This window comes from Canis lupus, chromosome 10 (assembly GCF_048164855.1).
Source record: "Canis lupus baileyi chromosome 10, mCanLup2.hap1, whole genome shotgun sequence".
In the NCBI taxonomy this organism is placed as follows: domain Eukaryota; kingdom Metazoa; phylum Chordata; class Mammalia; order Carnivora; family Canidae; genus Canis; species Canis lupus.
The window spans coordinates 41,924,072-41,945,986 of record NC_132847.1 but is presented as its reverse complement, the minus strand read 5'-3'; the positions used below and the strand labels follow the sequence as shown (position 1 = coordinate 41,945,986).

Here is a 21,915-nt window from a genome sequence, read left to right as displayed (position 1 = left end):
TATTTTTTTTAATTTTTATTTATTTTTTAGTATCATTTTAGATATCTCCTCAAACCAGTGTGATATTTCTAAGCAACTTTTTCTTTCTTCTTTCTATGACTTAGGGTAATCTTGTCAGTCAATTTTCTGGATTGATAATTTTATCAATTACTCTTGGGGTGCCTGGATGACTCAATTGGTTAAGCATCTGCCTTGGGCTCAGGTCATGATCCTCCCTGCTCAGCAGGGAGTCTGCTTCTCCCTCTCTCTCTGTCCATCCTCCCCAGTTGTGCTCTCTCTCTCAAATAAATAAATAAAATCTTATCATTTGCAAATATTCATTTAATGGATTAGTTTATTAAAATCAACTAAATATTTATTATTAAAATAGTAATATATTTGATGATTCTATGTAAAACATTATTTTAAAATTAAATGATTCTTTTATTTCATTTTTACCATCAAATCTTCTAAATTCAGTGTTCTTATAACTGTGCAAAGGATCATCTTCAGACTGCTTCATTTAACAGAGAAAATAGTCATGTTAAACTATCTTTAAGATCATTTCACAATGCCGAAGGAAAGAATGTCTTGATAGTAGGACTATCAGCCAACAAAGAAGATTGTGGCAGCGATGAAAAATGTGGCAATTTCGATTCTCAGTAAGTCCTAAACTTGAGCAAGAGCAGAACATGTCTTGCACCCTAGCCATCATCCCAATCTTGAGCATGCCTATCTTATATTTTGGATGTCAAATGTGATTTTGTAAGAGAATGAGAACAAAGAAAAGCATGGGAAAAGTGATGGTAGTGGCTAAGAAAAAATGAGGGAAGGGAAGAAAGGTGGAGCAGGAATTTCTGAGATGCCCTCTTACTGTGTCTCTGCACATTGACAAGTGTGTAAAGCCCCCGAGGATGGTTGCTTCCCTTTCTTAGACTTCTTGTCTTCCACTTAAGCCCATCGGTGATAATTATCAATCATTGATGTCTATTAAATCAGTGTCATCTTCAAGTTTATGTGAAACATGGGGCCACATTCTCAATATCACGATTCATGCAGGGAAACTTGGACTCAGACATATAGAGAGGCATGTTCACATGGAGGCAGAGACTGGAGTAATGCATCTGTAAGTTAATGGAATAGCAAGCTTTGCTAGGGGCCACCAGAAGCTAGGAAGACGGCAAGGAAGGATCCTCCCTTATAGTCTTCAGAGAGAAGATAGTCCTGCCAACAACTTGATTTTGTATTTTTCACCCCCAGAACTGGAAGGGAATACATTGCTTTTGTTTTAAGCCACCTAGCTTGTGATACATTGTTTTGGCAGCCCTAGGAAGCCAATACTGTCACCTTGGTCCACTCTGCTCAGTGTCCACACATTGACCCAACTCATCATGTAGCCAGTGGTGGCCTCTCACTGATCATAAACTTCTCCTGCAGTACCATGCTCTCCCACATTCCCACAATCAGTTTTCTATGTGTTCATCTCTCTCACTACACTGATAGAGAATATGCATCATTCTTACCTTGGTTTTGAGTGGAGAGAAAAACAGTCTCAGAAAAGCCCACTAATCAGAGATGGTACCCATGGGAGTAATCAACTGGTTTTTGTGGTCTCTTAGTGCTTCCACCTTTCAAATGTTCCTGTTGCTAAGTTAAGAGTTAACACCTCTCCTGTGTGCACATCAAAAGTCGTGTGCTGCCTCAGAAACAGCTTGTGGCACTTCTTAAAGGCTCTGAAAGCTTTTGTTTATTTGTCAGTGTGTTTAATAGAGAATATATGCCATATATAGATTTATAGGATTTAAGATTCAGTGTTTTTTTTAAAGATTTATTTATTTATTTGAGAGAGAGAGAGAATTGAGTAGTAGAAGCAGAGGGAGAAGCAGATTCCCTGCTGAGCAAGAAGCCTGATGCAGAGCTCAATCACAGGACCCTGAGATCATGTCCTGAATTGAAAGCAGATGCTCAACCAACTAAGCCACATAGGCACTTCTACAGGATTTAAGATTTAGACTATAATATAATTCAGCAGTAAAATAAAAGTAACGTTAATTTGATCTTTTAAAAAATATTATTTCAGAAGACATTTACAAATTCTATACACAATGCCTTGGGATCCATATCTTCGAAACTAATTTTCAAAGAAATACAAATGTAGTCAGAGCAACAGTTGGAAATGTCTTTGGTTATTAGATTAAAAAAATCATTGACAATATGTTAAAAGTTGTTTTTTAAGAACTAAGAGCTAATTAAAATCCTAGGGGCATGTGCCTAAATATACATGTTTCTAAGTTTCAAAACCAAGGACTGATGATCACAACAGAGGCAGAGTGAGGAAGAATGAGCACATGACTTGGGTCAGAAAATCCAGCTCACAGAGCAACTGGGTGGCTCAGTTGGTTGAGTGTCTAACTCTTGATTTCTACTCAAGTCATGATCTCAGGGTCATGAGTTTGAACTCTAGGTTGGGCTCTGCACTTGCAGGGTCTGCTTGAGATTCACTTCCTCTTCCTCTGCCTCTTCCCCCACTCTCACACTCTCTCTAAATAAATAAATACATACATACAATCTTTTTCAAAAAATCCAGCTTTCAGTAAGTACCAAGTCTTGACCACCGTTTACTATGTGACTGGACAGTCACAATCCCTCTGAGGCTCATTTGCCTTGAGCCTAAAGACCTTATCAATATTATCTACCCTTCCTACTCATGAGCGAGATTAAATGGGATATCATATATAAAAATACTTTACCATATACAAACATATGGTAAAAATATCATATACAGAAATATAAAAATATGTTGAATATAATGTGAATCTTAAAACCCCTACAAAAAAATACATATTTAAGCCAATTAAAAAAATTATTTTTGTATTATTTACCTCCAGATTTTTTTAAACCATAATAAAACCTAACCAACTTAAACATATTTATTTAAGAACCAATAAGTTTATTTCTTTTTTTTAAGATTTTATTTATTTATTTATTTATTTATTTATTTATTTATTTGACACAGAGAGAGAGGCAGAGACACAGGTAGAAGGAGAAGCCGACTCCCTGCAGGGAGCCTTATGTGGGATTCAATTCCAGGACCCTGGGATCACACCCTGAGCAGAAGGCAGATGCTCAACCACTAAGCCACCCAGGCATCCCCCAATAAGTTTATTTCAAGAGGGACAATCTTCATCCCATTATAGCTTCCATCAGGTTGAGGTGATACTTACTTGTTACACAGAGTTAACATGTCAATTCTTATTAATTAGTAGCAAAAATATCTTAGCACCAAAATGGATGTATCACACTTTGCAAATTATGTATTTTAATTAAAAATTTATTGAATTTCAGCTATAATAGTGTGCCAGGCACTGTGCCAAGTGTGTGTGTGTCTGCATGCACACATGGGCACACACACACTCACACACACACACACCCCAAACAAAATCAAATTTATTCCCCACCACAATGCTGAGTAGTTAGAACTATTACTTTATAGATGAGGAAACTAGAGTGTAAAGCGATGAGTTCCTTACCTAAAAGGTATCTCTGGTAGTAACTGCAACTCAACTATTGTATTCATATTATTTTTGAAATGATATTTAACATACTTTAGACAATATATTGTTGTAGTTATCATTTTAAAGATTTTTCTCTTCCCTCATTAACATTATCTTGGTGGCTAATAGGATAAGTGTCCAACTCTTGATTTCTCCTCAGTTTGTGATCTTGGGTTGTGAGATCAAGCCCCGTGTGGGGCTCTGTGCTCAGTGCAGAATCTGCTTGAGATTCTGTCTCCATCTCACAATAAATAAAAATCTCCTCCTTTGCTTGTGTGCACTCTCTCCTTCTCTCAATAAATAAAATCTTTAAAAAAAATCATCATCTTTTAAAATACACTCTAACATTGTGGGGATTATATCCACCTTCAGCAATACCCAAACAGCACTATTGTGGATATTTTCCCAGATACAACAAAGGGTAAGTCCAACCAGCATAAGCCCTCCTGGATGCTGATGGACCTCAGGGAGCTAAGCTTACACACCCCTGCCTGCACTCCTGCCTCCCCACAGGTGGGGACAGTGAGATCACAAACACTTCAAAGATGAAATCAATCACATTCGGGTATAGCTGTCAAATCACCAAAGTAAAAAATGCTAAATATCTAATCACCAAAGATCTCACCACAGTATGTTTTTGGAAAAGTTAATAGTTTTCCCATCGGAATATTTCTGATGCTCAAAGGAATTTTTGAACATGTTTCCTCTCTGAGAGAGAAGGAGCCTTAGTTCAGAAAGAACAGAGATGAGAATGTGAGGATCCTTCCCTCTCCTGCTCAAGATAGTATCCTAGCTCCATTTATTAAATAAATTTAATCACTTTGTCTTCACAGCACTCTTACCCGTGGGTCTTAAAATGTGCATAGTCTCCCAAATGTGGAGAAAAACTTCCCTTGATAATGATATTCAGGATTTTCCTGGAATAGGATTCTTTACCAACCCCAAGGAATTGTTATGGGGTTACCTGCCAATATTCTTAATGATAGCTATTTCAAAGAACATTGAACACGTTTCAGGGGGAGCTACTCCTCTCTTGGCATCATGCCAGGTTGGGGGTGGGGTGGGGAGCCAGTACAAAGATTCCAGGGCTCAGAAAGCTCAAAGTATGAAGAAGAGGTATGCACACAAATCACTCTAGGACATGGTCAGTGTAAAGCCTGAAATGAGAAAGAAGATACAGAGAGGGGGAAATCTCTTTAGGCTAGAGGCAGAGGACATCAGTGGACCACAGAGAGCTTAAAGAGCAAGAAGTGGTTAATAACGCCAAGGGAAGGAGAAAGCCCAGGAAGATAGGGTCCAAAGGCAGGCCAAGTTGGCTGTGAATGGAAGGGGAGAGATAAGGCAACACCTGGAGTGAAAGCACAGTCCAGGAAGAGGAGTATATTAGTTGTGTCTTTATGTGCCTTGAGGGTGATAGATTCAATTTCTTTAATATGACAGCTGCCCAGAAAATGGGATGGTGATGGATGGGTATCTGAACAGCTTCAGATGTAATTAAATTAAGTTGTAGGGGAAAACACATCCTCTGGAGCACAGGCTGGAATTTAAGATTAGTGTAAAGACTAGCCAGTGTTCTGTTTGTTTAGTAGATAGCACCTTCTAGAATTCTGAAGCACATTCTTAAATTCAGCATCTAAAAAGCAATTTTGTGTGTAAAGGTAGTTTTTAAATCCCTAGAATTGGCCTGAGTTGAAATCTTAGCTTGGTGGCATGCTGGCAGCGTTAATTCCGGGTAAGTTACTTAAGTTATCTACATTCCAGTTTCCTCATCTGTAACATGGAGATATTAATACTCTATCCATCATAGCTTTGCTGGAGGAACAAGGGAGTTAACTCACATTCAGAATAGAGTGTTCAGAATAGAGACTAGCAATTCAACCATCAATATATATAGCTATCCTTATGATTATTCTACTTATTAATATAATGATTTGATCTTGTTTTGGTTATAGTTCTCATAAACATAAGGCAGTTTCTTTACTTCATTTTACATATGAAGCAAAATGTGTGAATGATTTGCTTTAAGGCTTCCTCCTAGCCAGAATTAGAACAAAGCTCCCAAACCTTCACTCATACACACCTTAGTCTCTGTTTAATATGAACAAATCTTTACACCAAGGGCTTCAAGACAGTCTGAAATTATTTTATACAGAACTGAAGTAATAAACATACGTGTGTATGTGTATATTAAGTCTTCTACATATCACATCTGCACTGAGTCATAAGTTTCACAAAAGTTAGATAAAATCTAATTGCATTACAGCAAAAAATAATAACAGTAGAAGTAAGAAATATTGAAATGTAGTGAAACATCCAAACTGATATTCATAATCAGCCCTACACTCTATGTGGGCTTAAGAGGGCTATGGTAAGAGTATGAACAAAACTGCAAAAATAATACCAAGGTTCTATGCAAGAAACACACCAGTGAAGCCATTGTCATGATTTTTCACTTACAGAAGAGTCACAACACACCTGTCCATCCTTGAAACACCAGCCCTTAGCACCTTGTATGGCACAAAGTTGGCCCATGACACACGCCAGTTTGTTGAATTGAATGGGAAGGTAAGCCAAAGAGTTGAAAATACTCTAAACTCCGCTTTGAAAATTGGCAGAAGTATTATATATCCACTGAATACAGAAAGCAAGTGGAAATATTCAACAGATTGATAATCTGTAGCCACAGAGGAGATAATTCTAAACAGTAGATAAAAACAAAAATCAGTTTTATTAAGTATTGGGAGACACTAAATAATTGCAATTTGAGGAGTAGATTTCTTTTTCATACTGTACATAAACTAAAATAAGACAGCAACAACTTCAGTTTCCCAAGGTCAGCTGAGACACAAAAGGAAGGGAGAATGCAGAGGAAAAGGAATAACACTCATGTGGAGGTAGATGCTAAGCAAAATATGGTAGCGATTCATTCCTTCATTGATTCATTCATATATGCCAGCTCCCCCTCATTCCAAGAGCTCTTAAAGGAGTCAGTGTGGACAGCATAATATAATAAGCTTTATCTGTAACTGTGACTAAGTGTTTGGTAAAGGGTTACATTATATTTAAAGTTTGACTTTAAAAGTCAGGAAAATAGGGACTCCTGGGTGGCTCAGTGGTTGGGTGCCTGCCTTTGGCTCAGGGCGTGATCCTGGAGTCCTGGGATCAAGTCCTGCATCGGGCTCCCTGCGTGGAGCCTGCTTCTTCTCCCTCTGCCTGTGTCTCTGCCTCTCTCTGTGTCTCATGAATAGATAATTTTTTTAAAAAGTCAGGGAAATAGATGTTATATTTTACAACAATTTCTATCAAAAATCTTTACTTTTTCTTTTAAATTCCTGTGATGGAAGATTAAGTTGTTAGTAATGTAAAAAACTAGCCTGTATAGCTGATTCTGATTCTGCCCATGATGAAATCATTAGTATCCCACCACAAACCATCAGAAACTCAACAAAATACATCAATCAATTGTTTTCAGCACTGGACAAGAGACAATGTGCAGCTATGATTCTTAAGAGAACAGGCAGGGGTCCTTGGGAGGCTCAGTCGGGTAAGCTGTTAAGCGTTTGCCTTCAGCTCAGGTCTTGATCCCAGGGTCCTGGAATTGAGCCCCACCTCAGGCTCCCTGCTCAGCAGGGAACCTGTTTCTCTCTCTCCCTCTGCCTGCTGCTTATCCCCACCCCTGCCTCCTGCTTGTGCTCCCCCTGTCAGATAAATAAATAAAACTTTTTTAAAAACAAGCAAAATGAAGTACACATTCACACTTGTTTTTTGCCTGAAGGCACTCCCCAAATTGTGGTACCAGGAAGTAAATCCCAGAGAGTAGTAGTCTTGCTGGGCAGAGAAAAAGAGATCGGAGTTTGAGGCTGCCTGAAGTGGTTGGGAGCTGTCCTATAAAAAACTGGAAGAGAAAAGAGTGCCTGGGTGGCTCAGTCACTTAGGTGTCTGCCTTCAGCTCAGGTTGTGATCCCAGGGTCCTGGGATCGAGTTCCTCATTGTGGGGGGGGAGGTCCCTGCTCAGCAGGGAGTCTGCTTCTCCCTCTCTCTCAGCCTCTCCTCCTGCTCATGCTTTCTCTCTCAAATAAATAAAATCTTTAAAAAAAAATTGGAAGGGCAAGAGAGCTATGTGCAGAGATAGAGGTCCAAATGTTTGCAGAGGCATCTCCTTGTGCATTTTGCCAGGGCAAGGGTCTGCAATACCTGGCTGTCAACAGCTACTGAATGCTGTACACCACACAGAAATGCCAGACCTTTTCCAACAGAGGAGGATTTTGGAGTTCCAACCACCTAGAGTAGAAAGACCTCACTAAATACCATGGTTATTTAGCTGAGACCCAAGAAAGGTCATGCCCTAGAAGGGCTATTCTAACCCTCCAGTCATGACTATTTCAGACCTTGAAATACAAAGATAAAGTCTTAAAAGCAATAATAAAGAAAAGATGCACAACATACAGGAAACAATAAGAATTACTGATGGCATCTCACCAAAACAATGTAAGCCAGAAGGCCACAAAAGGATATTTTTTAAGTACCAAAAGTAAACAAATAGCAATAACAACCTATTAACCAAGGATTCTCTATATAGAAAAACATCTTTTAGAAATAAGGTGAAGGGAGGCTGGGCAGTGTAGTTGGTTAAACATTCAACTCTTGATTTTGGCTCAAGTCATGACCTCAGGGTCATGGGATCAATCCCCATGTTGGGCTCCACACTCAGCATGGAATCAGCTTGAGATTCTCTCTCCTTCTCCCTCTACCCCTCTCACTGCACATACAATCTCTCTTTCTCTAAAATAAATAAATCTTCAAAAAATAAAAATGAGGTGAAATAAAGAAAAAACAGAGAATTCATTACTATAAGGCCTATATTACAGGAAATAGTTTTTAAAGTTCTTAAGGATAAAGAGAAATAGTATTAGATGACAATAAGAATCTATGTGAGGAAATAAAGAATCACAAAAATGGTAAATATATAGTAAATACAAAGGCCTTTCCTCATTTTAAATTTATTTAGAAGAGAATTGACTCCCTAATATACACACACACACAACTTATTGTGGGAGTTATCATGTATGTAGAAGTAAAATGTATGACAGAAAGAAATAGCAGAAATAATAAGAGAGGGAATAATCCCGTTTTAAGTTTCTTACAACACATGTGATGTGATATAATATGAATCCAATGTAGATTATCATAGGTTAAGGATATATATGATAATTCTTAAGCAACCACTAAAATATAAACAAAAATAGAGCCAAAAAGGTAATACAGGAGATGAAATGAAATCCCCAAAAGTACTTGGTAATTCCAAAAATGTCAGGCAAGGAGAAAAAAAGATTAAGCAGGGCAATTAGAAAAGGCAAAAGATGGCAGGTATTAACCCAACCATTAGCAATAATTGCATTAAGTGTAAACTAAATAATTAAAAGGCAAAGATTGTCGGACTGGGTAATAAAGCAAGACCCAACTATATGCTGCTTACAAAAGACACGTTTTATTTTTTTTAAAGATTTTATTTATTTATTCATGAGAGACACAGAGAGAGAGAGAGAGGCAGAGACACAGGCAGAGGGAGAAGTAGGCTCCCTGTAGGGAGCCTGATGTGGGACTTGATCCCAAGATTTCGGGATCATGCCCTGAGCCAAAGGGCAGACCTCAACCACTGAGTCGCCCAGGTGTCCCAAGACACACTTTAAATATAAATTAAAAAATAGGCTAAAAGGAAAAGCATGGAAAAGGAGATACCAAGCAGACACTTATAAGTGATAAAGCTAATGTAACTGTATTACTATCAAAGTAGATTTCAAGCTTAACAAAATATTAGCAAATGAATCTATTAATAAGGATGATATATCATGACTTAGTGTGGGGTTTAGCCCAGTATAAGGTTAGTTCATCACATTAACAAATATAGTTTCAATCTGTTGGCATTGTTTTGATACCTTCAGCCACACAAAAACATTTTCTATAATCCTGACTGAACAGCTCTTCTAACACCTAGGTTGTCCAAATCATCTTCTAAATTTTACAACTTGTTTTTATGGCTTTTTTCTTTACGTTTAATTTTTTAATCCACTTGGAATTTACATTTTTATGTGGTATGTGATAGAGTTTCATCTTTTTTTTCCCTCTGGATAGATTAACCAGGTGTGCCAGCCATTTAGTAAATATGTGATCCTTTTCCCACTGAGTTGAAATTTCAACTTTGTCAAACATTGAGTTCCTAAATATGTTAAAATCCATTTCTGGGACCTTCATTGTTTTCCCTTGTTTTGTCGTTTGTTCTTCTACCAATATAGTGTTTTATGATGTATTTTATTGCTGGGTAATGCAAATCCTTCTCAATATTCCTCTTTTTTAATTACTTTCTTGGCTATTCTTAAATATTTCTCTGTATGGGCTTTAAGAGTATTTTATTCAATAAAAAAATCTCCTTAGGATTCTAATTGGAATTACCTTTCATTTATTGATCAATTTGGGAAAATTTTAATTTGGGGGCTATTAAGGATTCTATCTAAAAACATGGTCTGTTTCTCCATTTGTTTCATTTTTTAAATATCCTACAATAAGATTTTATAGCTTCCTTCTTAAGAATCTGTATCTTTCTTCTTTATTTCTAGATATCTTTACTTTTGTTACTATTATGAATGGATTTATAATCTTGTCTTCTTTTTAATTGATTATTGTTTTTATAGAGAAAGGATTTGTAAATCTTTTTAAAATTAAGGCTCCTTTCTGGCCTCTTGGAAATGTGGGATGAGATCAGCCAGCCCTAGAAAGGCAAGCCTAGCTCACAGGATCATCAGGATGAATCAGGACCAGTCCCAAATTTTGTTGTAAATCTCTGCCTCCTGGTGGCTCCCTTACCTAGCTACTCTCTGATTTGAGTGCTTCTGCAGTTTTTTTCTGTTCTTCCTTGGCTGAATTCTATTTGCCCTCTATCCAGTGCCACCCCTGCCCCTAAAGCAAGTCTCAGGTGTTGGGGGCCAGCACATGACTGGATTTGTCCTCTCTTACAGGAAGGCTAACAGACACCACCCAAGCAGTCTCAAGCTATATGGGATAAGACTTTTATACCAGCAATATAAAAGAACTAACCATCTTCACAATGGCCTTAAAAGTAACATATGCAGTAAAGATTATTCTTAATGAATAATCATTATGAATTTTAAGAGTGGCCATTTCAATGTGGTTATATTGGGCTAATAAACTTTATAAATTAACAGACTAAATCTCAATGCAGGGTTAGCCTCAGCAATGACGTGAAGTAATTTTCTTTATCTTCCCTTGACCCTGGTACCTAATGTGCTAATAATACAATTTAGCCATCTTGTTTTCCCCTACTGCTGCACCCTAAAAAGACCCAATCCTTGCCTACGCTTAATACCCTTAGCTGGAGACAAGGAAATCAGATTTTTCTGTCTGCACAATAGGCCAACACGGCCTAGAACACCTGTCTCCACTTCCTGCTTCTGTCCAGCCAATCCTTATTTAGAGAACCAACCATTTCGTACCTGGGTTTAACCTTGGCTTTTTGACCCGGCCCCTATCAGGCCCTCTTCACTTCTGAATCTGCCTCTGTTCCTCCCCACAGTGGTCTCCATCCTAACCATCCACTTCTTTTCTTTTTTTTTTCCTCAAAGATTTTTATTTATTTATTCATGAGAAATACAGAAAGGCAGAGACATGGGCAGAGAGAGAAGCAGGCTCCCTGCAGGGACCCTGATGAGGGACTTGATCTCAAGACTCCTGGATCACGACCTGAACCAAAGGCAGATGCTCAACCACCGAGCCACCTAAGTGCGCCCATCTACTTATTTTCTATGACTCCTTCCCAATTCAGAACATGTGCTGAACATTCTTGCCGGAGTTCTAGCTCCTGAATTTTATTTCATTCATTTCAAAATTCCTTTGTCTACCAGAGCTGATCCTTCTCCAACCATCACAACCACTGCCACCCCTGCACTCCAACACATACACCTGTTCCATCTTCCATAAGTTTCTACCAAATTTGACAGGCTGTATCCAGGGCTCTACCTTTAAACTGCTGGAAGAAGTCATCTGCTGGGCTTGCAGAACCCTGGCCTCATTCTTATCTGAAGCTTGACGGTGATCTCATTTGATCCTCACATGAGAAGCAGGCTAGGGTCTGCAATATGACTTTCGCTCTAGAAACAAAGGAGATGAGTTTCAGAGACATTACTACTTGTCCAGTATCACACAGAAGTAAAATCTAGACTTAAACACTGGTCTTCAGACTGAAAACTTCTTGTTTCCTGAAACTGTTTCTTCCTGTTTCTAAGCATACTTTAAAAAAAAAAAAAAAAGCAGCCATTTGAAAATACCTTGAGGTTGGAGACCATAGCTTTTTGTCTCTAAATTCATTCTCTCTCTCAAATATCTTAATAAGGGCCCACTTAGCACAAGGTCATGCAAAAATATTTTTGATAAGCACACAATAAATCTGTGGAAAGTATATACAAACAGCAGAATGAAAATATAAACCAATGCATGAATAAGGAAGTAAGAACATTAACATCGCTTACAGCCGATGGCTTTTCTAGAAACAGTTTTTACAGAGAACACATATTTGAGATATGGAATAAATCATGGGTTTATAGAATATTAGAACCAGATCATAAAGATCTTTATGGTCTTTTTATCTAATTCCCTTCAAATGACAGAATTTCAACATTGAGAAGGCAATAGGGAGTAAAGCAATCTGAGGTGTAAGCCCTTTTTCTTTGTTCATCAGAAACCGATTATGCAAGGAAAGAATCTTTTCGTCATTTTTCTTTTGGGACTAGCATTTCCTACCATTATTCAGCTATGTAAATGCACAATATGAGCTATCTTCGTCTATTTAAACAGCCACTGTAATTCAATAACTTTTAGGTAAGTTGATATTTAAGTGCTTAGATTGTTTCTTTTAACTTTATTCCTTTTGTTTTGGACTTTCCTTATTCAAAAAGTGATTACAAAAGACATTGCTGGTTTTTCTTCTTCACTTTCTGTATATCATACAGTCTTAAATTCTTAAAGCCTAATCCATTTTTAAAATCTTTTACCTTAGAACACCAAAAAGCAATCGTGCCTTCAAAAGTGATTTAAATGCTAATGATTATAATGTTATTTAATGAGATCAATATAGAAGTGATCTTTTTGAAACTATTTATATCTGCAGCCCAAATAATATTTTCATCATTGCAAAATTAAATCTTATCTCAAAAATTATCATACTAAGTTGGTTTTCTGTGGGTGACTCCTCTAGTTTATAAAGTGAATTGATCTAAGAAAAGCAATTCTCAGTAATCACAGACAATGGCACGGAGCAAGAATGTATAGAAATGAAAACTGTATGTGAATTTAAATAAAACCTGAACTGTAAATAACAGTTTTGAAATATACTAATGTGATTTTCTCTTTTGCATTTCTTTGTATGTGACCTTCTTCCTAGCCTGCCAGAGGCATTCTTTTGCCTCAGGAGATTTGGGCTGGTTGTAGTAAGACTGCCAAGGTATAGAACGAGTCTCAGCCTTTATCTATCAAAGTGGCCTTTCCAGTTCCTAGTGAGGCCATGGTTTTGAGAGCCACACTTTGTCAGGAGGAAAAAGAATTCCTAAATTCCCCAAGGCTCCTTTCATGATAGCAAAACTTGGAGAGCTATGGATTGAGTTTTACAATAAGCCACAGGGAAAGAAAATTTAGTATATATGTCGGTTAGTGAAGACATACCTGTCTCGGGAATTAGCAGGGAGATTCCTAGGATAGGGGGAAAGAGAGATTCTTTTAAAAGGAAGCTATAGTACGAAAATATCTAGAGCCAAAGCCCATTTCTTTCTCTGCCTCCCACCCCCAACTTCTTGTCCCAGGTATAAACCAAATCACAAAGCAGGGCAGGGACTTGGGGAGGACAGGAGGTTGCAAAATAAGGAGCTGCTTCCTTTCAGGCAGGCAATGCTGACAGGGTGTATCTGCTTAAAGTCTGCACCCTAAGGGCTGACTAGCCTCATCAAGTCCCCACTCTACTACAAAGATGGTCGTAGAAATATCCTGAGTGACATAGAAGAATCAGAGCCATTGGCGTAGTACCCTAGTTTCTCAGACAGATGCTGGAAAGCCTGTAGGCTCTGAGAGCAGCATCACATTCAGCCCAGTGCTGTGTCCAGCATGATGTGGGAAAGATAGGGAGATGCCTACATCATGAGCCTGAAATAATGTGACTGATTCCTCACAGCTTACTCCAAAAGTTTCCACATGACCCCTGTGAAAGTTAATAGAAGGAAAATCCCAGAAGGAAATCTCAATGAGGATGGAGTTGGGAGGCTGGCAGGGGTACACTCATGCCTTACCATTTGCAAACATAAAGGACAAGACATATCTTGCAGATGGGTATGAACTTACCATCCCAGCAGGGGGAAGAAAGGCTGCCCTCTTCCCTGGCACCTGCCCAGCCAATGAGAGACATTCACAACTTAGCCAATGAAACTCCCAGTTTACTCCAATGGACTTTATGTTTCTAACAGCTTTCCCAACATCCCCCTGTCCTCTATAAAAGAGCCTTCCTTTCCTTGGTTGGAGGCAGTCCCCTATATAGTTTTGCTGTAGCTTGCTCTGCTTGGGCTGCAATTCTCTGCCATTCTCCAAAAAACCTCACTTTGCAGGTAAGATAACCGGCAATTTTATCTTTTTATTTTTTATTTTTTGGCAATTTCATTTTTTAAGGTTAACATCACTCAGTGATTGGAAGTGGGATCTAGAGAAGACCCCCAACAACTCTGAGGCTGGTGAGCAAACAGGTGTGAGTACCAGCAGAGCCCTTGGACTCACTGCTTTCTGTTCTACCCTGCCATCTGAGGGTCATATTTCTCCTGGATTTTGGGCAGCTCTCTCTCCAGGCCTTATCTGGGATGTGTTTTAAGGCCTTGGGGTTTTCTTTCTCTGAGGATATTGGTTTGGCCTTCAGCCTGACTCCTTTTCAGAACCAGACTATTTCTGTCAGAACTGCTGATCTTTGGTCTGATTTCTTTGGAACTGGATTGTTCCTCTAGGAACTGGGCTGGCCTTTGGCCTGATTCCTTCTGGAACCATGCTGCTCCTGGTGCAACTCTCCTGTTTAGGAAGTTTTCTCTTTGCTGTAGAGAAAATCCTCTAAGAGGAGCACCTGGGTGGCTCAGTGGTTGAGTGTCTGCCTTTGGCTTAGGTCATGATCCTGAGGTTCTGGGATTGAGTCCTGCATTAGGCTCCTCGCATGGAGCCTGCTTCTCCCTCTGCCTATGTCTCTGGCCACCCCCTCTCTCTGTCTCTCATGAATAAATAAATAAAATCTTAAAAAAAAAACAAAACCTCTAAGAAATGGGATTCCAGTCATCAAAATGCTTTGAGGGTACCCTCGCCCCAAATCGCCCAACTAGACTCTGGCCAGTTTTATGTTGAAAAGCTATGGCTCCTCAGTGTGCATATTTATAATCAAGTGGACTGATTTAACCAAAAGTAATCTAGAGCTTCAGTGGCCTTTAAGGGGAATTTTGATCTTCCCAAACTTGTTTTACTCAAGATTAAATTAGAAAGCCATGGCTCCCAAACCAACAACCCCAAACCTGAATGGGATGCCTATCTGAAAAGGTACCTTGAGGCTTCCAGATGTTTTGAGGATCCTAAGTTTGCCTCTGCAAAATACCTGCAGCAAACAATTGAAGGGAGTCAAAATGGTTCCTGAGGACTTTTTCCCCATCTCCCATCTTCTTTGTCCTCAGGCATGTGGCAGCCGACTTGTGCTCAGCGCCCCACCCCAGCACCATGCTATTTTCTTCTCTTTGCCAAACTTCCCATCTCCTCCATTTCTCACCCTACTTGTTCTTGAAAGTATGAAAACCTGCCTCCTTAAAATTAAGTCTGCTGAGGATCTAAACAAAACTCAAGTTTCTTATGTTACCCAGGCTAAGGCTGAATTGTGAGCCATAGTTAATGAGTTTCCTAAAATGACTGACGACTCCCGTAAGTTTGCTGAAGAGTTTAATCTAGTTATTCCAATTTACCAACCTGATTTCTCAGATTTATATCAGTTAGCCCACAAGCTTATTGATGAGGACCAGACTAAACATTGGATGAAACTAGCCAGAAGGGAACATTCTGAAGGAAATTTAGAGAAACTCCTGACTTTTTTTTTTTTTCTTTTTTGGTAAGTAATCTCTACCTTCAACATGGAGCTTGAACTGAGGACCCTGAGATCAAGAGTTGCACTATTTACCAGCTGAGCCAGCCAGGTGCCCCCAAGCCCCTAACTTTTTTAAAAAATTGGATGGATGGATGGATGGATGGATGGATGGATGAAGGTGAGGGAGAAAGAGACAGAATCTTAAGCAGCCTTCACACCCAGCATAGAGCCCGAGTCGGGGCTTGATCTCCCAACCCTAAGATCATGACCTAAGCTGATATCAAGAGCTGGATGTTTAACTGGGATGAGCTACCCTGGCACCCAACGAAACCCTTAACTTTTGACAAGATGGTGGAGCACTGGCTGGAAAGCTCCACCAAGAAATTACAATAGCTTTTCCCATGCCTGCTGATTGGAACAAAATTCAGGCTTGCACACAAAAGCCTGATGAATTTGTTCATGACTGTTACAGTCAACTCCAAATAGTCTTTGAAGAATATTCTGGTCTTTAGATGTTGAGTCCATCCAGGTAGCATTTAACTCTAAGATTATTAACTGGTTGAACTGGGATATTTCTCTTTTAGCTAGGACCAGAATGGAATGGGAAATTACCATTCCAGATTTAGTTAATTTGGCAAACCAGCTCACTTACAACCTAGATAAGTCACCTAAAAGAAAGACTGCTAGGGGTTCCTGGGTGGCTCGGCCAGTTAAGCATCCTGCTCTTGATTTTGGCTCAGGTCATGATCTCAGAGTATGAGATCAAGCCCCTCGTCTGGCTCCAAGCCCAAAGATCTCTCTCCCTCTGCCACTACACTCTCCCCCCTCCTCTCTAAAAGAAACAAAACCCCACTAAAATTGTCAATTTTCAACTCCACCAAATGAAGGTCCCTAAATAAAACGAAAACCTCTTCATTTCTGCTGTTATTGCAAAGATTCAGGGCATTGAAAAAACAAACTGTCACAAATTTAAGTGCTCCATGCTCAGAGAAACCAGTCTCCAGATTGGGAATGAATCTCCCTCTGTCCATGTTGACACCAGAGCTCCACTCTCGATGCTGAACCCCAATGCTGTAAATCAGCCCCTGCTCAAAGTACCAAAACAGTTCAGATGTTGGAGGTCCTCTAATCAACTTCTATGGGTTCCTGTCTCTGAACCTACTCCCTTTTGTCTAAGCCCTTTGAGAAATACACACTCTTCTCCTTAGTTCCTCTGGCCCTATTCATTCAATGACCCGACATTTCTTAGAAAAGTATCTTGCCTGAATTTCTCCCAAAAGGGGGAAATAATTCTAGATTTTGATGGAAATAATCAAAATAGCCAACCAGGGGAATTCAACGACACTTTGACATCTTTTATTCATTTTTATTGGATCAGCTACCATCCTGTTTATGAACAAAATCCTCACCTGATATTGGCAGATTCCACAGTGCACTTCCCATCAAGATTCAAATAGATCCCTCAAAACCTCTTCTATAATTAACATGCTATTAATAAAAAGGTGCTTGAAGGCATCAAGCCGGTAATAGAAGATTAAAAGTGTTAGGGCCTCATTTTCTCCTGCACTAGTCCCCCCTACTACTAGTGTACCCATGAGAAAACTCAGTGGCTGACAGTGGAGGTCTGTCCAGCACCTCTAAGCAATAAATAACATTGTTATCTCTTGGCACTGTGTTGTTCTCATCCCCCATACACTAGGGACATCCATTTGTACTGAAAGTAAATATTTCACTGTAAGTAACCTATGCAGTGCCTGTTTTAGTATTCCAGTTGATCAGGATAGTCCATTTGCTTTCAGGTGGGAGGAAGGGAAATACACTTAGAGAGTAATGCCCCAGGGTCTCACTGAGAGTCCTTCTTATTTTTCACAAACCTTAAAGGCTGATTTGGATGATAGATGATTGTCTGCAGATTCTTCTAGTTACAATACACAGATGAGTTGCTTCCTTGCCCTCCTTCTCAAACCTGTTCACAGGAAGATAGCATCTACTCGTTAAAACTTTTGGCTTTAAAGGGACATAAAGTTTCCAAAGAAAATTTATTTGCTCAAACCCAGGTTTAATACTTGGGGTATCTAATCTCAAATCAAGGTCTATATTTGGATCCAGATGAAACCCCTCATGACCGCTTAATGCTGACAAGTTACCTTTTGAATACCCATGACAATGTACAGGAAACTCCTTAAACATATGCAGATTTTCCATGGTTTACTGGTGGTTCTTATTTAAAGGATAAAATTGGAAAATATCATGCTGGATATGCTCTTGAAACTCCTTTTGAAGTCACCGAAACAGTGCCTTTACATTTGGTCACTTTAGCCATAGAGACTGAATTGATACCATTACTTGACTTTAGCCAAGGCTAAAACCACAGACATCCATACTGATAGCTGGTAGACCTTTGGGGTAACTCATGACATTGGAATATTATGGAAACAATGAAATGTCCTTCCCTCTGATGGGAATGAAATTTAAAATGGCTTCTATGTCCAAAATTTATTAGATGCTTTGCTTTTTGTCTAATGCTTTGGCTATTACAGTCCCTGGGCATTCCAGATTCAACTCCCAGAGTAATCTACTTCACTAATATTTCTGCAAAAAGTGCTGCTCTCAAGGAAACCAGTAGCCAGATCCCTATTTGGATTCTTTGGATCCCTGGTCCAAAGGGATTGCTCTCCCAGCATCATTTGGAAAAATGGACAAAAGACATCCAGCAATTGGCCCCAGAGAGAGAAAAGCAATACGGAAATCTAATCATTGTTGGCTCAATAAAAAGAAAATACTGGTTTGGGCCAAATAACAATCTGCCCTTGACAATAAAAATCTAAAATTCCCAATTCTTACCACTGTATCTGCGTTAAACTATCAGACTATTGACAAAATCATGGCAATAATGAGCCAATATTGGTGGTGAGAAATTGATGAGACTCCAAAAATTGCCTACCTCACTTGTCCCACCTGTCCAAAGTATATTCCAAGGAAACGTATTTATACACATGGATCATACACCTTCTCCCTCTCATGGATAAATGTTTTAGTCTTGGTTTATATGTTTTCTCACTAGATCCAAACTTTCTCCTGTAGACAAGCCAATGCTGCTTCTGTCAGAAAAGATTAGCTCTATCTGGGAACCCATTTTACTAGTCAGGTGGTTTGATAAGCCTTTGCTATTTGACCAGTTTTAGAATACTTCCCTTGTACATACCATCCTCAATCCTCAGGGTTAGTCACATGTACTAAAGGGCACTATTGAGACTCAGTTGGCAAAATCTGTAGAGACCCTCCAAATACCTTGGCCAAAAGCATTGCCATTGGTCTTCTAAATCACAGATATATCCCTTGGGAACTCATAGACTCTTGGCCTTTGAGAGAGTCACAGGTTGTCTAATACACTTGGCCCCTGCCTTCTTTGGCTCATGGTTGATAAAAGGAAATATAATTCAATAGCATAAAGGCCTAATATTGCTTCTATTAAAAATAACCACGCTTTGACAGAGCAATCTTCTGGGAGATGATGACCTTAAGGATCACATCTTGCAACCTAGAGACTTCTGTTGAGAAAGACACCTCCAGAGAAACTCTTCTACCTCACTGGAAAGACTTGTATCAGAAACTGCTAACTAACCCTTGTGCCATCAAACTCCAGGGTATAGACTCTTAGATTCATCTGACATATTTAAATGAAGCACCAAACCCTGGCTGGACTCACATACCATCTGGTGGCCTGAAAGGAAAGATTTCCTGGAATTGAAGCAGATGCCATCTGATGAGACTCTTTCCCAAGATGTCTGGGCCAGGCCTGTACACCTTTTTCTTACTGTTGCTTTCTCTCTTTTCTGGAAAGACAATGCCCCTGCCTGCATTTCTCAAGCCCTTGTAAGAGGAAGGAACCTCTTATTTTGTTTATGGCCTTTTGGAAACAGCCTCATCATGATCCCAGGACAGTTTAATTTTTCATTTGCTTTTTTTTGAAGGGTTAGAAGGTTCAGAACTCACAAAGGTCTTCTTTAATCTAAACTATTAACTGGCTTTGGATTCTTATCCAGATTGATGTCCTCTGAATGTATAAACTTACAGGCTGTATTATCCATAACACATTTAGTTACAAACATCTTTTGAGATGTCATCTCTTGAGAAGACAATACTGCATTCAAATGTCTTTGAAATTTTGCTTTTTTTGCAAAAAGTTCATCAGCTATTGTTTCATGTTTATACTTGCACCATATCTTCCCAAACATACTTGCTTAATTCTTTCAGTGGGCTCTTGGAGTATTCACTGTTTTGCTTTCATAGTTACTTTAAGTGGATACTTCCAGAAGGCACACATGTCTTCGGAGTTGCCTTGAATAGGGAAAAGCTCTCTCCCCTAAGTCAGGATAAGTGTCAATAAATATTTCAGTTGGCTACTTGCAGACCTGGTGGCCTGGTCTAGAACCATGTGATAATTTGGAATTGCTGTTACTTCTATTTTGTATGATTAAGTTTTGTATTTTGTTGCCTACAAAACTTGTTAAAAATTATGTACCCAATAAGGTGATGCTGGCTCAATGCTTTGGGATGATGTTGAGAAGGTATGAACTTTAGGTGGGAGTACCTGAGAGTTTCTTCCTCCTAACCATCCTTGTTAACTCAGATGTGGCCTTACATCTTCTAATTGCTATGCACTTTCCCCTGAAAATAGGACGTGACACCCAGGAAAGGTCCCTCCTGGCACTGAGGGACAAAACCACTAAATATGGAAAACCTTACTGTCAATCCACAATGCTTTCGAAGATCTTGATCAAAAGGGGGAATGTGAAAATTAATCATGGAAATCTCATTTAGAATGGAGTTGGGAAGTTAGCAGGGGAAATTCTCTCTCGTGCTCTACCACTCATTGCCAGTAGCAACCCCAGCAGGAAGACACAGACTTTGCATATGAATATTACTCTACTATCCCAGCAGAAGGAAGAAAGTCTTTATTCCTGCCCTGGCAATAGTCCAGCCAATGAGATCGGTCACAACTCAGCCAATGAGAAGCCACTATATTTCAAACTCCCAGTTTCCTCCAATGGACTTTTTGTTTATAACAGCCTTTCCAGCTCCCCACTTTCCTCTATAAAAGAGCATTTACCCTTGTTTGGCAAACTTGCCTATTGTTTCACCTTCGCTTGCTTTTTGCAGATTATAGTTCTATGCTATTCCAAATAAGCCCACTTTTTTGCTGGTAAACTAACTGGCACTGTTCTTTTTTAATGTTAACACCCTTCAGGAGGGTAGGAAATCAAGAGGGAAGGGAAGGACCAGCAGAGGCCTTGGAGGTAGAAAAGTAGGCTGACAAGACAAGGACAAAAAATGAGGCAACGTGGTGAGGGAATGGTCATAATCAACAACACGTGGGTTCATTTTGACGTCAAGCGATCCAGTGAGGACACTGCGCTTGCACAGGGCCCTCGAGGTTCTAAATGACAACCCAAGGACCTGTGTGTATAAGTGAGACCAGTCTTCACCGCCTAGGGATTGTGTGAACTTGCCCACTCACCAAGGTGCCCTGGGGAGAGGAATAGTAACTCAGAGACTGAAAGGAGGATTTTGAGTTGTTTTTAGACAAGTTTTATTTTGTATTATTTTTCCTTATACTCAATGGAGTGGAGGTTCACAAACAAGAATAAATCAGTTATTCAAAGCAAACAACCGAGGGTAGCTAGGTGGCTCAGTTGGTGGGGCGTCTGCCTTCAGCTCAGGTCATGATCCCAGGGCCCTTGGATCCAGGCCAGCATTGGGCTCCCTGCTCAGTGGAGAGCCTACTTCTCTCTCTCCCTCTGCTACTCCCCCTACTTGTGCTCTCTCTCTCTCTCTGTCAAATAAATAAAAAATCTTAAAAACAACAACAAAAAACAAAGCAAACAATCCAAAGACTACATTTCTCATTATAAACTAGCATGTTGAATCTTGGGTTTATTGAAGTGTAACTGACATAAAATAAATGGCACAAATTTAAATGTGTAAGTTTTAAGGTAAGTTTACACCTGTGAAACAATCACCACCATCAAGTCACTGAACAGAGCCATCGTGCATACCCCTTGGGAGACCCTCTCTTCTGCCACACCCTCCCTCATCTGTCCTCAGGCAACCACTGATCTTTCTGTCACCAAAGATTAGTTTCTATTTTCTAGAATTCTATATAAATAGAATCATACAGCATGTACTCTTTTTATCTTATCTGGCTTCTTATGCTCAATATAGTTATTT

At 39.3% G+C, this 21,915-nt stretch overlaps 1 long non-coding RNA gene across 1 annotated transcript; it reads right to left on the bottom strand.

The window, feature by feature from the left end:
* Window positions 1-11,573: 11,573 nt before the first annotated feature.
* LOC140640934 (uncharacterized) lies at window positions 11,574-20,662 on the bottom strand. Its single transcript, XR_012037535.1, has 6 exons — window positions 20,434-20,662; window positions 17,559-17,650; window positions 15,157-15,207; window positions 13,932-13,973; window positions 13,263-13,289; window positions 11,574-11,695 (listed from the first exon to the last, which is right to left on the bottom strand). It is a non-coding gene; the product is annotated as an uncharacterized lncRNA (long non-coding RNA).
* Between the last annotated feature and the right edge of the window lie 1,253 nt (window positions 20,663-21,915).